Source organism: Rhea americana, unplaced genomic scaffold (genome assembly GCF_003343005.1).
Source record: "Rhea americana isolate MKP2758 unplaced genomic scaffold, rheAme1 scaffold_12, whole genome shotgun sequence".
NCBI classification, from domain to species: domain Eukaryota; kingdom Metazoa; phylum Chordata; class Aves; order Rheiformes; family Rheidae; genus Rhea; species Rhea americana.
The window spans coordinates 5,299,245-5,315,665 of NW_028185261.1; the positions used below are offsets into that span (position 1 = coordinate 5,299,245).

At 37.0% G+C, this 16,421-nt stretch overlaps 1 protein-coding gene across 1 annotated transcript in view; it reads right to left on the bottom strand.

Annotated features, from left to right (window-relative positions):
* AGPS (alkylglycerone phosphate synthase) overlaps nucleotides 1-16,415 on the bottom strand; it is a 92,167-nt gene extending 75,752 nt beyond the window's left edge. The window contains exons 1-2 of the mRNA XM_085322326.1: nucleotides 16,261-16,415; nucleotides 11,286-11,393 (exon numbers count right to left, since the gene is read on the bottom strand). The gene's annotated coding sequence lies outside the window, so the exon portion shown is untranslated. The remainder of the gene's footprint in view (nucleotides 1-11,285; nucleotides 11,394-16,260) is intronic.
* Between the last annotated feature and the right edge of the window lie 6 nt (nucleotides 16,416-16,421).

The following is a 16,421-nucleotide window of genomic DNA, read 5'->3' on the forward strand; positions in this document are numbered from 1 at the left end:
GTCCTTGGATTTCTATGTAGTGCAGGTATCACCTCATGTGCTGGCACACAGAGGCTGAAGTTGTGCCCCAAAATCTGGTGCCAAAAAGCAAGCCTCGTCTTTTCATCCGTCCTTTCACACCTGAGGGCAGCAAGAATCTTAGACAGCTCTAAGTGAAAGACATTTTAAACTGCATAGTACTGGATTCTGATCTAAGGAGATCATCTTGATAGCTAAACAGGGTGAGTTAACAACTCTAAAGTGAAGGCATTTTCTGATCAGCATAAACATATCATTTGCAAATGACTGGGCTGTAGTATTTGTGACCTTTGCTTCCAAATGCAACAAAGGAAAGCTTTCCTTTTACCCAGCAGATGGCCAACTGCTCTTGGTAACAGAAAATAAAATGTAAGTAGAGGCTCTCTCGCTAACATTTATAGCCCTGCAGATGGACACTTTAAAGGAAAGACAGCTTTGGTTTTTTTTTTAAAAAAAAAAAAGTTTAAGTTCATATACTAATTATTTTGTGCTCTGTAACAGATCTCCCTTCTCTACGGACAGCTTTCCCTGAGCAGCAGAATAGGAGCAAGGCCTCAGGCAACTACACTGCATGCTCCAGGGAAGTGTGGTATTTCACTTCCACCACATAGTAGGAAACACTGGAATGACAGACACATTAGGCTTTGAATCACTGGAAAAACTCAAATATTCAGCCTAAAGAAGAAAACTTTGAAGCTTTGCTAGATGAAACCCTTATCTACTATTCTCTAATCTAGTTCTTTCTCTGAAGATTTTATGCACAAGGGCACTGAAGATTTGGCTAGATGCAGTTGTAACATGACTGTGACTTTCAATAAAGTCCAAAGGCACACCTAAAAGGGAATCTGAAGGTCTGAACTTGAACATTATGCAGTCTAATCCAATACAGCAACCTTTAGCAGAGGTTCAAAACCTGGAGCATAGGAGGCTTAGACTGACCACAGTCACAGGCTTTGTTAACCCGTATCTCCAGGCACTGGGGACAGAATATCTGTTTATTATCCTCCCAGAGCTTTAWTTTTTTTATTGCAGTAATTTTCTGTCTTTTGCTTTTCCCTTAACACACACAGCYGTTACAGTGCTATTTGACGAGTGAGGAGGTATATGTATGTCCTATTAGAGATTACCATGACACAGAGATTACAAAAGAGCAGTTTCCCACTTTATTTGATACAGTTTCCAGTGCAATTTGAGTAACTATTTTAGTGTTCCTCATGTGTAGACAATCAGCTTTTTCTGTCTGAGACTCCCTTACATGGCAACACAGCAAAGAATATAAAGAAAGTATGACTGTATGCTAGGAAATTAAGAAAATTGGTAAGAATATTGCAGGCAGATGAACTAACTGAAATAGCATTAATGCTCTTAGCAAAGCATTCTAGATTTTGAAATGACATAGTCCTTTTTAATAAACTTTTTGCACAACTTAAATACTGACTGCAATGTGTTGTGCAAACAGTTCTAATGTTCTAATCTTACTGAAACAGCAGATTATGCAATCAGACTGCAATATACATGTTGCCTTTTGAAGACAAGTTTAAATCAAGGCCAGGTATTATAAAAGTATTGTTATAGAGGCAAAAGCTCTTTAGGATCATTATACTCACTCATTGCACAATAGAGGGAGGTCATTTAATTTCTGCTTTGTGGTATATTAGCCACTTAAGCCATAAAACGAAACCTTTGGAGACAGAAGCTCTGCATGCATAAGTCATAATGGGTGCCATAATCATTTGCCTTTAGAGGTGGCAAATGATATCGTAAGTTATATTGCAGAAGTATGTGCAAATGGGCTAAGAAATGTTAAACAGGTGGAATGAAAGGTTTCTGGCAGGAAAAGCAACTAACCTGAGGGGAATCTCCGAGCAAGTAAGACCAAGCATATTTCCCTCCTCTGCCTCTTGTTCATGTTCTCTGCCATTCTGCCCTTCTACTTGGCATTCGTTAAAGTGATATGTTTTTTACTATTTCCTGTCCTGCTCCTTTTCTCTAAGCTCATTATTTGATTTTTGCCACCCTTTTTCCTTTCATGTTTATGCTTGGTACAGGCAACAGCAGCTGCACAGAATAAATCCTTTGGGTTTTATACAGCCATTGTTTCAAGCTGTCTTTTGGAGTGTTCCTACACATTTTCAATAGTAAACAACCACAGAAAGAAGCTGGAATTAATAAAAACATAATAAAAATGCAGAGCTAAATACTGTGATGCAGCGAGAGCAACTGCAGGTATGCATATACACAGCTTCTTTGATCAGCCTATTATGAAGGAATGATTATTTTTACAGGAAAAGCATGCAATACTTATTTCATCCACCAAGATGTGTCTTTTTTTTTGTTGTTGTTGTTGTTGTTTGAATTCAGTTCTAAATAAGCACCACAAGGCAGAGACGTTAGATTCCCTTTCTTTGTTTTGTAAGTAAATGTTGCTTTAGGTCCTCCTTCACCCGATTAGCTAGTAGTCCACTACATAYAGGAACAGCCTGAGATGATCTAGCTATGTTCAGACTACACTTGTTTCAAAGGAAGAGATTCCAGCTAAAAATAAAAACCTACTMTTTTTTCTATCACACACATTTTTTGCTGAAGAGACGCCTCTGGCATAGAACCGCTCTGGCAACTCTGGACCAGCTCAGAAGCTACCTTRTATCTGTTCCTTGGAGTCCATATTGAACCTTACTGCTGGAAATGGAGAATGGCCTGGCTGTAACAGAATTTTCTCTGTAGTCTTTTTCAGACTGCGTTACGCATAAATCATTAATTAAAAGAAATAGATCCCCTTAGAACTGACAGATTCTGAATTACCAGTGAGAATTGCTATTTTAAGGACTATTTTACATGAAAGAAAAGAAAGAACTCTACCCTGACAGCAAATATCTTTTGGTAATTTTGCCTATTGTTCTATTAGAGTCACCTCCTATTTTGTGAAAAGCTGTATGTATAGTATGCGTGTTTATATTATCTAGAATTTCAGAACACAAGATGGCAGTGTACATTGTACTGAATTCAGGCTTCTAGCCTTCTCTTACTCAAACACTGCATATAACATTTTATTCTCTTATATATTAACCTGGTCACGTAATTGCGGTATTAGAAATAAACCTAGAAGTATTTGTCAACAACAGAAACAAATGCAGTTTGCCAGTGAATGAATATTGCATGAGGAAATGTTAGGTAAAGCTTAATTCAAGATTTTATCATACATAATAACACTCAGGAGACACTGAAAGCCTCTTATGGAACCCCTCAATTGCAATAACAAGAGGGTATCCCTTTATGAAGGAACGGAAGTTGGCTCMGTAATAAGAGTTTCAGAACAAAATTGGCTGCTGGGGAAAAGAACATATGAGAGCTGGCAGCCTAAAATGTGTCAAAAGCTCAGGGTTCTCAGAGGAGTAGTGCAGACCACTGAAGTGGAACAGACTGAACAGTATCTAAAATGGCACAGGTGCCTTTTTATGAAAAAAACAACAAAGTGGACAACTGTTTGGCATGACAGTTTTGAGAATGAAAGTCCCTCTGAGAAGCATCAAATTAGAGGATAGGTGTCTGGCTGAGGACAAAATTGCTTAAACTGGAACAAGGAATTGGACCTTTCTGTGCAAGGCTTTAGAGAATGCTCATTCAAAGTTTTTTGGGGTACAAGTGGCCAAAYAGAACTGCAATTACAAACTTTCTATATAACTACTCCCCAATCTCTTTCTTCCGAGTTGAGTTGAACGTTACCATRTCTGTTTTTCTGAACTGAACCGATAGCATTTGGTTATACAACTGTAACCTGCTTACAAAGGTTTGTGACCTAGTAAAGAATGCCTAAGAAAAATAGTAATATTTCAGAGTATGAAATCATGCTGGAAAACATGATCCCCATGGGATGTGTAACACTGTCAAAACTCTAGGAAGTCCTGCTTTCTTTCTAGGTGATGTTTAAATTACATTACTTCCCTGTATTTGAACTCAAGACACTAACAGACAAATCAAACTGAGCCAACATACCAAAACTCAACACCAAGGTTCATTATTTCAGGATAAAGCTCTTAATGTAACATAGTTATTTTGAAAGAGATTATGATAATGTATAATTTCTATCATTTGGGTGCAACATCATTTTCTGTTCTTCTCTCCAGAGTGGGAAATTTTTTCTTCTTCTACTATACTCAACAATAAAGAATCTCAAAGCACTCTGAGTGAGCACGGCACAGAGAACGTGGAGACGGAAGTGGGAATGCTGCTCTGCAAGTCTTCTTTTCTTGTAGTCATTATCCATGTATCAAAATATCACCTCTCTTCCTAGTCCTACAACCACAGTAGCTCCAATGAAAAGCTGTCAGTTTTTCATGATGGTCCATTCTTGTCATTATTTTGATTGCTGCTTGTTATTGCCTTATGTTGCCACACACAAATCACTGGTTTTAGTCCAAGATTTTGGACTCCAAGCTTGCACAGGATTGAATTTGGCATTGATTCAAATCAAGTAATTCAAATGCCATTTTTGCCTGGTATTTAAACTACGTCTGGGTGTGGGCTAAAATAAAGTACCTTACCTAGCAGTTTCAGTCCTTTGGTCTATTTGTCATAATAGATTACAGAAAGTGTGATATGCACAGAATTATTCATGTACTTTTCACTTATATAAAATGGAGGATAAATTGAACATGTCATGCTTCTAAGCCAGTAATTTATATTAAGTACAAGCTGGGAATGGACTTGAGCCAAAACCTCAGATCTAAACTAACTTGTGTTCCAGGGAAATTTTAATCTGAATAAAAAAATTATACCTGCTCATTATATAATTAAGTAAACCAACAATAGGTGATTGCTCAGTATTCTCAAACTGAAGAATTTACATCAAGATTTAAATTTTGTGGGTCAGTTCACAGATGCCTTATATTGACTCTGATCATAGAAGTTCTTTGTGTGTAATTATTGCTTTTTGAATTCTGCTGTCTGAGGAAACTATTCTGAATATCTCTGCTGGCTTTGAATATATCCCCAATCTGTGTAAATGAAATTCTTTGGCCTGATAATATTTCCTCAYAGAGTGTATGTTCCGAGGAGTCACAGATTCAAGGTTTCCCTGACTTTTCCATATGCAGACTGTTGAAGTCAGTCTCATGGTCTCCCTTTCATCACAGGTGCTTAGTCAAGGTTTAATTTGCAAAGGTACATCTTCTCTTTGGCAACTCTGGGATCTGCCCACCTTTCAAGTTTCTACGAATGCAGATACAGTTAATGTCCAGTTTTGGGAGGAGAAAGGAAATCACTGACTTGCTGCTTTTGTATRGTTTTCTCTATAGGGGTCTTCTTTTTTGCTTCCAGTCAAAACCAGTCCACTTTTTTATGTCAGTGAAATGCCCACATATACATACAGTCAAATTCCCTCCTTAGATAAAATCAGTTTTTCTTACTTTAGTGTTCAAAGTAAATCCTAATCCAACTTTATTTTACCAGGTATAATCATTTTTCCAATATAATCAAACATAATCTACCCCCCTCAAACAAAATTGAGCTATAAAAGCTCACCCTAAGATTAATCCCTCCCTCTCCAATCAGTCTGTCAAAACCCACCTCTTTAACCCTACATAAATGAAAATTAATTTCTTCTCAGTAGTCCAAAACAATCTCTTYCCCCCTAAAATAAACTCTTCTCTCAACATTAAATTCTAATGACACTTGCAAATTCAGGAAGTTGTGGTGCGGTAGCATGATAATCATCCTTGAGGCAGTTTAACCTTTTCATTTACTAAAAGCATCATCTCTCTGCCATTCATCAATCCATCATGTAAAAGCCTAGGTCTGGCCTATCAGAGGATGCAGCAGAAAATGTTAGTTTGCAGTGGATTGCTACCTTTCAGTCCAGCAGGAACATCCAAAATCAGACCTGAGAGTTGGTCAGGTCAGGGAATGACTGTGGAAAAGGATGTTGGGGATTATTACTGAAACAGTCACAAATAAATATTGATCATAATAATAAAAAGGCAATATATTTAAAACTGACAAAAGTAATATGCTTGTGAAACATTCTGGCACATGGTATCATTGAGGCCAAGTGCTTAGTGAGATTTAGTAAAAGGTTATACGTACATATTCACACATTTATGTGGGGAATTAGATTGGACTCGATAAAAATTCATAACAGATATAAATGTTCACAATTCAGGGCATAAATCAGCCATCAGGCTGAGGTTAGAAAATAACTTCCCCCATAGTCAGGTTGTTATATAATTATCCATTATACTTGTGGAGGGGCAAAAAGCAAATTGAAGAATTGGACAATTTCCTCAGAGACATCTGGGAATTACTATTGTCAGACAACTAATTTAGATTTGATCTGGCATGGAAGTTCTTATTACATCAAATAATGTAATTTAGAATTAAAGAATATAATGTATTTTGTATTTCTTACTCGTTATGTAATCTAGTTTATGCCTGAGGGTAACTACAAGCCCTTTCTTTATAAGCAGGCCAAAGTTAGTGATATTCAGTCTTCTGTGTTTTCTCACAGAACCTCCTCAAAACAGCTTCAGATTTTCCAAGGAAGTCAGACAGAGTCTCAGGAATTTAATTTGTTGAAATGATAGCCAAGTATTTGGCTATGTTAGCAGAGCAAAAATTTTGTGCATGAACTACAAAAACCTCATATTCTGAACAGTTCTTATCCTTTTTAATTGTTGCATAATAACCTAACTCCTGAACATCACAAACTATAGCACTTACGCTAGGACAAGCCTGCTTTGTTCTGCTCACTTTTGTCAGTTCACCTAAGCAAAATACAAGCCTTCTAATGGACTTGTTTTCATCAAAGAACCTATCTGCATCTCTCCTGTTGCATTTACAATGTGAAAGCTAACACGATATAACACACATCGTACTCCAATAAAACAGCCTTTGTGACCTTGAAAGCAGAGAGCTTGATTGAAAATGGCATGGTTAAGAATCCATAAAAAAACACTGGAAACAATTTACATTCTGTGCATGGGTCAAGGGATACTAGCTGCATTCAGGTAGTTTTATAGAATGAATGTGGYACAGTTGTAATTATACTATAAAATAGGACCATAATAAACGTGGGAAACCAAGGAACAGTTATTAACCAAACATCTCACCAATTCTGAGAAGAAAAAGGAGTGATACTTGCCATCAGTCTCTTTTAAACATAATTTCTGTTCCTAGTAAATAATACTACAAACGTTGCAAAGCAATCACTCAACAGCTGGAAGGTTCTAGGACCACAGGCAACAAATACTGTGGATTTATGAAAAATAAATCTTGTTGTGCAAACTTGAGTGATCTCTTTGGACAGATTTATAGAGGAGTGACTGAAGAGAAGGAGACAGATGTAATGGACCYTTTTTAAAGGTTCAAACCATATTCCATAAAAACCTTACTTTAAAAATTAATTCAAACTGCCTTTGACAAATAAGCTCTAACTTCTCGTGCTGTTATGGAACATCTGTCCCCTGAATGTGGGCTGACAGATACCTCTTGTCACCTGGGATTGCCCCCAGCTCAGGGCCAAGCACTGTAGGTGTGCCAAGCACAAGGCTTTGCAGGCTCCAGTTACCAGGGCGTCCTCATTAACACATAGGCTCTGCAGAAGTAATAGGACAACTTTATAGCTTTCTTGGAACAAATAGGGCAACTCCCTTAAGCACAATTATTCTAACAGCAGCAACATAATCAGCCCTGCAGTTGAAACTGAAATGAGGGTCATGATAGTATGGGGTGGGCCTTGTTGGGACCATTTTACACCAGTCTTCTGCCAATCGCATATGCAGTTTTGTTGTGTCTCCTGACTCCTTATGTCCTCCTGCTGCTACTAATGACACCCTGCCAGCAGCAAGCTATTTCCCTGTGAAGCTCCCATGCTGCTTACAACCCAGCTGCCTCATTTTGCCAGCCACCAAACTGCTGCGCCTGCTCTCATGTAGTTTTTTCCCTCTTGAACATCGTTCACAGTATACTGGAAAGCTCAATATATACTGGCAACTTCAATATAGTGTCCAAAGGTGTAAACAAAAGGTAGTTCATGTAGTGAACTGCAAGATTTTTTGGGATGGGATGAGTATTCGYGTGTGGTCTAATTTTTTTTAACATCATCAGGAAAATAAAGTAATCTTCAGCATGATACTGACATTTGCAATTGTACATTATAGGGAGCTGCAAATGTCAAATAGAGAATTATAACTGAAATGTAAAGAAATTAGATACTCAAAAGTAATAGTTTCGATCTAGAATCAGCCAATTTGACAAATGTTGTACAAACAATCCAAATAGCTTTTCATTTGAAGAAATATGCTGAAAAGCACAAATTAGAAAAGAGAATGATGGGAAACTTCTTCCTCTCCACAGGCAACTAGATGTGAGTTTGCAATAGGATACAGCAAGACAAAAATCAATATAATTTTGGGCTCCATATGAAGAACTGTAACAGCATCAGGTTAAGTCATTTTCTTTACAATTCTGGCCTTAAATAYTCAGTTCCATCCATAATACTACCAAAAAGACAAAAACAGATGAGAAAGAGTTCTGAAAAAAGCCAGAAAATTAATCAGTGGCTGGAGGGCCAGATTTATTTGGAAATATGTCTTTTATGTTTAACTTGTCCAGACCTCTAAGGCTGATTAAGGGGAACCCATAATTGACTTGTTCTTCTGGAATAAATTATTTAGAAATAAAAAAGCCAAACCTAAAAAAAAAAAAAAAATCTTCTGATAGTTTTTGGAACCTGGAATGCATAAAAAAAAAAAAAAAAAAAAAAAAAAAAAAAAAGGTCAGCAAGTCATGGACGGACAGAGATCCCAATACTGCTTTGGAGATGGCATTTCTGAGCATCTGCCAAATTACTCTAGCAGCAAACCCAGAAGAGCATAAAAACATAAGAGTTGCATTTGCATTCTTAGAAATCAAGTTTAGTGTGTGTCTCCTCAGAAACTCGCCTTCAGAGACAAACTCCCTGTTTCTACCATATTCTCAAACAATATAGTAGGTACACAGTCCAGCATGCTGCTGAGGATCACACTTACTGCATGATATTGCTTGATATTCTAAACACAGTTCATCCTTGGCCTGTGTAATACACTTTCCTTGTAGCAACAGAGCTATGATTAGGAATGAGGCCAATGGGTGGGAATACCATGRCATATTTAGGACAAGACAGAGACGTAAGTCAGAAACTGAAGTTAAACTAGAGAAAGGGGGAGAGGCGAAGACAAAATACCAACAGAAACTTGACAGCAGACTCCATGGTTTCTGCATTTCTGTTTCCTACACACCAAAGCAYAGAGGACACATCTACACTGGGAGCAAATCTATGCAACTTGTTCTGCGTATCACCTACACTGCCCAGTAAGCAGTGAGCCTGTGAGAGTTTTCTCATGCAGAACTGGAGTCCACCCAGCTGAATCTTCACAAATCTGAGCACATTTGGGAATTAGCACTCCACCAGACACATCAGGACAGGCTTGCACTGACAGTCACGGTTAGTTTACAGACTGCCTGCCTGYGAACAAGAAGCAGAGCAGCCTGCGTGTACGGCTGCTCCAAGAGCAGGCCTTTCAGAGCAGCATGAATAGAGACAGCAGGTTGTGTATATTTTAAACACKGTGAGTGAGCACTGCTTGCTGGGTTAGCAGACTATATAGGCATGACAGGAGGCTGAAAGAGGAAATAGCGTATTATACTCCCACATCATGTGACTATCAAAAAGAAAATCTCTCTCTCAAAAAAACCTGGCAATAAAGCAGCCAAATCCTCTTTTCCTCTTTGAAAATCAGAACAGGAAATAACTCTGTTTCCCCCCAGTTAGCAAACTCTTTCATTGTAGCCAAGAACAAACAGAACGCTAAGTTACAGAATAAAGGTCTTTCCTAGAAAGTGATTCTGAATATATTACAGTTTACTATGTGAGTTATTAATTCTRTTTCTACAGATATGCCACTAATATCCTAAAATTTGTTGACAGAGCAGATATTCTACCAGATGCTTTTCTTGTCTTTTATATCAGAACGTTTACATTGTTCTTGCTTTCACACTTTCTATATTTGGGGGTTGGTGCAATAAAAAATGCAAGAGCAATTATAGTGTGTGTTTGGGAAATGTCCAAGCTCTCTGATCCCCTGTGAAGACCTGGCAATTTAAAGGGAATAGCAGGCAGATAGGAGTTGGGTCAGCATACCTAATACACCTACAACATAAATAGATTACAATACTTAAAGGATGGTGGTGAGCTCAACAGCATATCAGATAGGGAGTTCCAACTACCAAACACATGCTGTACTTTAAACTTTTTGTAGTATATTTATCTATATAATAACATAGTTACTTAGTTCAGCTACTTGCTTTAGTAGTTGGAAGTTGCAAACTCAGTCTTTTAGAACTGTTTCCAATATACTGAGTGGAATTCAGGTTGCAAACTTTTCAATTCATGTGAATTTTAAATTGCAAGAGRTACAGGGTCATTAATTCTGGAATAAGTTTGTTGGTCTATTTTAGCTGAATTCAATATTTAATTCTGGAACAATTATTCCATTTTAGAATTACTCCAGAATTGTTTTGGCTCTAAAACGTCATAAAAATATCTTTCATTACATATACCTATATTCTAGTATGCCTGAGTAAAAGAAGAATTAGGATTCTAATCCAGTAAAGAGTCCAGATCACAGCATTTATTATCTGCATATTCCAGGACATTAAAACTTTCAATTGTTTTTTCACTAAACTGAATGAGGCAGTTTGTTAATAATTACCTTTGCATAATCAGAATCTAAATCAATGATGGCTTTGTGATTTGAATATTAATTATTTAAAGTATACTTTAAAGTCACTTTTATTAAGCTATTTTGTTGTGCAATTTATCACCAAATAGTTTATTCATTTTTCCTGCTGACTGCGATCTGAGTTTGTTTTTTTTTTTCTTTGAGAAAGAAGGAACACACTTTCAACCATTCTAATTTTCTGGTATGCRCTTTGCATTGCTTTTAATTATTTAGGCTGATACAAGTTAACACTAAAAGTCCATAGTCCATAGGGAGTGAAACATGAGAAGACAACTTAGTGGATTGTAACTGACCCAGAAGGAGGAGTGGGCAAGGCCCTCAGAGGAAAACAGGAATTTGAGGTAGACATACAGCAAAGAACTTAAGAGTAGTATCATGAGGGAGCTCTCCTGCTCCTTTTACAGGTGTGGCTCTAAGGACCTGTCAGTCCTTTTGGAAAGAAGCAGTTTTAGAGTGAACAGATAATAGTGAGGAAGGCCTCAGACTACTTACTCTGCAACACAGGGTCTTGTATGAAAGCCTCACTGTCTTGTTTTCCTTYTCCTACAAGCATGCAATTCCAGATGAAAGCAGCTTGTGGCTCTGCAGACTTTCCAGAATCTGTAGAGGATTTAGATGGCAATGTAACACAGCTGTTATCACACATAATTCAAAATTTTCTAGCCGGAATAGGAATACAGAAATATTCCTGAAAGTAAATTAAAACAATTGTTTAACTAATACTTCCAAAAAGTCATCATGACTTTTCACTGTGTGGAAGACATAAGCTCAGCAACTAAGAAATGTCCTCTATTTTGTTTTTATGAAGCTTACTCAGTAGGAGGTGAATTCTTACTGCGTAACATTGGTAAAAGCTGCACCTAGAACTGCCTGTGCAAAAAGTATTATGAACAACTCTTCAGAACAGTGTTACCCGATGAGTATAGATCAGCCTGCTGTTGCAAAGGTAAGCAGAGCAGGGTGCTGTAAGCACAGCATCCACATTCACTGTGAATAAAAAGTAGGAGTAGCACAGAGTTCCTCCAAAAGATTTTGAAAATACTGCCACAAAGTGGCTAAATTATCCTGAAAGCTCTTGTATTTATTTCAAACMCATTGTTCTCAGGAATTTCTCAGCTTGAAAGGATTTTAATTTCTAAGTTTAAGTCATCAAATCATAATAAGACAGAAACTCTGACAGTCATAGATTCAAAACATTTCGATGTCAGTTTACTCTACAGAATGAGACAAGTACCAGCRGAAGACAAACCACTTCTGATTCCTCTGAGCCAAATTCAAATTTGAACTTTCCTCAGGAAAAAAATGAGTAAAGGTCTATACTCTACTTGTTCATACTTATATACAAAAAGACCTACAACTTCCCTTACTTCCATGGTTCCAGGAAATGAAATCATAACCGGTTTGGGACAAAGCAGAAGGTTTTAGGTATAGGGTTACTCTTCCACCAGGAATCCACTAGTGATAGGGTCTCCTCTGAGAAGCGAAGAAAGAACCAGCTACTGTACTTTAGGCAGCTCATTAACTTCACCTAACTTTTAGATGGTAGAGATTAGGGAGATAAATTCCAACCATCATACAGGAGGACATACCGTCTCATTACGCCAACAACTAAGCACCTATCCATGGTCTATCTTATAACTTTGCTATGTAAGCAGGGGACAGAGTTTGTGCCATGTATGATGCTGATTCCAGTGTTCTTGGTTTACATTCCATGCAGAGCTCTCCACAAAATATAGGATGTCTCCTCATCACTGAGTTAAATTCAGTTTCACTGAATCTTTTCATCAGTGTTTTTTCTAGTGTCATCACTGAGACTAAATTTAAAGCAAAACTCCGTATTAAAAATATAAAATCAAAAAAGTTCCAGCACAAAATCACAGATCCTGAGAGTCACTACTCATTAGGRTCCTATTCAACACAGTCACTGACAAAATGTTCAGAAATTCAATGTGACTGAAATCCAATCAGCATATTGAGACTTGTATCCATCATCTTGCAGCAGTTTATAATAATATTATCTTCCAACAGTTATTTTCCTCCATTGTCCTYTCTTTGAAGATATTCAAAAGTAGCAAGGTTTTATAACATATGTTTTCAGCAATAGATGGCACCAGTAGTTTCTATCTTTGTATTATTCCAACATAAAGCAATATAAAATGTTATACAGATATGTCAGAAAGAATTTTACCGAAGTGTCACTAAGAGWCCATTAGCTAAAAGTATGGCCAAATCTTTCCTTCGACCTATCATTTTAAAAAGCATAAGACTATATTACAATATATTCTGATAATAAAATACATGTTTTTACAAATATTAAGACTGATAAAAATTCTAATGCAAGAATAGAAATAATAGAATGACAAATACAAAAATAGCCAACTGGTAAAAATTTAAATGATATGTGTAATTAAAAATCTTCTAYACTCCTTGTTACTTTTCAGTAAAGTATCACCAAGGGTTGCTCTTGAATACATAAGTTAACTCAYGTACTCAGCTACTTCAGATCTCCTGGAAAGCGTATCTATCTTGTTATACTATAAGCTAAAGTATCCTAAAAATGGGTAAAGAGCTCTAAGAGTAAGGTCAATACATACAGACTACATACGTAAGTTTTACAAGGTGGATGCACATATATGAGCAGAAATACGGCAAATAGAAAAGCATTTGAATTTTTCTGTGTTTGAACAAAAATTTGTATTTACAAGTGGAGACTAAAGCACTACATTGGACCCAAATTCCTCTATATATTCCTTATGGGGATGTTATAATATCCCAAAGAAACTGAATGTTCCTCACTAGCTGCCTCCTGGATTAAAAAGATTCAATGTTAACTGGAAACATTTTCTTTAAAACTTTATTTTACAGAAAGCTACAAGGCAAGTAACAAACCAACCTGTGGTTCCAGGTATTTCAGACTGTCTAATCAAATGAAGATAAGAATACTGCAAAATTATAGTTTACACTTAGATTCAGAAAGCTCCTAATGCACTTCTTCAAGTGGTGTATAGTGAGAATGTTGTGGTGAGATAYAGCATTTTCATTAAGTTGAAAAGTTGGATGGCTGAATAGCTGCATTACTCATAAGAAATGAAGCACTGGTCTGTCTAGGATCCAGGTGTGAAGATAAGGAGAAAAGAAATTAATCAAGGAACATGAATGAAATATATAGTCAATGCTCCTTTATCTGTCCTGGCCAGAAAGTGTCCTTCTTTATTTTTTTTTTCTTTTTTTCTTTTTTTTACCCTTGTCCACATGGTCCAAGCAAGCTGCTAAGCTAAGCTTTGCATAGTATTTCTGCACTGATAGAATCTATACAAACTCATAACGCTCCCATTTGCTTTTCTTTTGCTTTTTTATTAGATGAAGCATGTAGAAAAGACATCTTTATAGTTTCAGGGCAATTTTTCATGAATTGACATTATATATTACTCATATTCAGCTAATGTGTTTTGTCTTCTGCTTGCTATTTCTTTTATAGTACTGAAAAGGTCAAAAGATGGTAATTAATAAAACCATCATTTGCAGRGGATCTTGGAATGGGAACAGCTGTAACCAAAAGGTTCTTTAAACTGTGACAGCCCATTTCTGTTRCAGAGCTCTGTTTCTCTACAGTCTCCAACATACAGTCTCATTTTAGTTAAATTCAGTTGGATTCACTTTTAGACTGGTACTATAAAAATGATACACAGGAATCTACTTAAGATTTTGCTGCTGAATTCCAGTCATGTAACTTAAGCTAGTTTGCTTTAGATTTCARATGTGGAAGAGATTCATTTTCATGTTCAGACTAACTTACGGTTGATTTTTATATAATAATCCAAAAACCATAGAAAATGTAATGTGCAAAGACCTTACTTTGGGTCGTGATACAGTTGCCACTCTAGATAACATAGATAAACCTTGTAGTAAAATGGATTGGTTGATCATTCCTGTAGACATTACAAAGCTACATATAAATATGGTGGCAGGTTACTTTCTTGTTTTCATGATTAGCCTACAATAGAACAGTTTGATTTTCCCTTAGGGAKAGTAAGAGCATACTAATTCAATGTTATTTTGTTATAATAGGTCATTGAAAGGAGCCTCAAAAAAGGATTAAAATACATTGTCATACACTGTCAGCTAGTCTACAAACACAGTGGCAGTGGTCACACTCTTTTCAAAGCCATCTTCAGCGCACTGAATTAAGTACTTGACTGCTACTTGAATTTCCAGGTGGAATCCTGCCTGTTCTCTGATAAGTGCTGTTTAACAAATACTGACAAGTGATTTAAGATGAGACACTCATCTTAGTTTGGTATTAATTTGGTAACTATCACACAGTAGGGATACAGGCCTGTGGTTCATCAGCTCTAAGGCATTCCCTATTTTTAGGTGTGCTGTGGAGTGTGCTTGCTGTCGTACCTAAGGAATATGATATGTTGTTGAATGCATATTAAATAACTGGAGAAGTTAAATCYCTGTCACTAGTCCACAATGTTTTATGTGTTTGACACAAATTTTAAAAGGACCAATGGCATTATTGCTTTGGGGAGTTGGGGGATGTAGTCCAAAGGTATAAATTCCAAGTGATTATTGTGTACTAAGTCCCATACCTTCTTATCTCTGTTCTGGATAGTTCATAAGTTTAGTCATTTGTTTGGTATTMTTCTGCTTTGGGGAAGCTGATATACAAGCAGATCTGCAATGCTGTTACAGTGCTGTGATATCTTTCTTTTATGTCTAATAAAACTCCACACGGATATCATTAGTGTTGTAGGTTACAGCAGCATTCCATGAGGTTTTGCCATGACTTCCATCTTTCATCTGCCAGTGCTGAATTCATTGTTTAACTATACGTAGCCTATATTTACCAAGTGCTACGTCAGTACGAAATACTTAGATACATACGCAGCTGTGCTAAGACTCAAGAAAGAACTGGAAAATAGAAGACTAGATAAAGAACACGGCGATATCGTTTTCTTTTAATCTGATCCCATACCAGTATAACATCTTTGACTGAAGAAGGAAATTCTGAAATTTTAATCTTATGAGCATTTCCATTACATCTGTCCAAAAAATATTATATGGGATTCAAATGTACAAATCCTGATCGTGATCAAACAATGTATGTCAATACCTGTAGTATCAACTGGGGCTACAACACAAGTAATAAAATAGGTGTAAGGGAATTACAGCAGTTTTGGGAAAGCTATTACCTTGGTATATTAGAAAAGTACATATAGAGGCTACAAAAGGAACTTTCTAGTTCAGCAAAGACTCAGCTAGAAATAGTCAAGAAAAATGTATTTTTAGAAGCCTTCTAAATTTAGCAAACTATTTTGCGAGGAGACCTAAAAGGACATCAGAGGCCTGCACGAAGTAGTTGGAGATGAACTAGCCGCCTTATGCTGCTAGATTGCTTACGGTCTCGTTATGAATTTGTACTTGCTACGCAGAAACGTGAAAACGCTGAAAAACCACCAACCTTCCGGAGAGCGTTATCATTACTGTACGCAGGTGGCGCATGCCCCAGGCTAGACTGGAAACCTTCAATCTGAAGCTCCCAGTCGCTTGGTGCTCGTCCACCCAGCCCTGTGGGTGGCACAGGGAAGCACACCAGAAAACGGCAGCCGCCCCGCGCCGGCG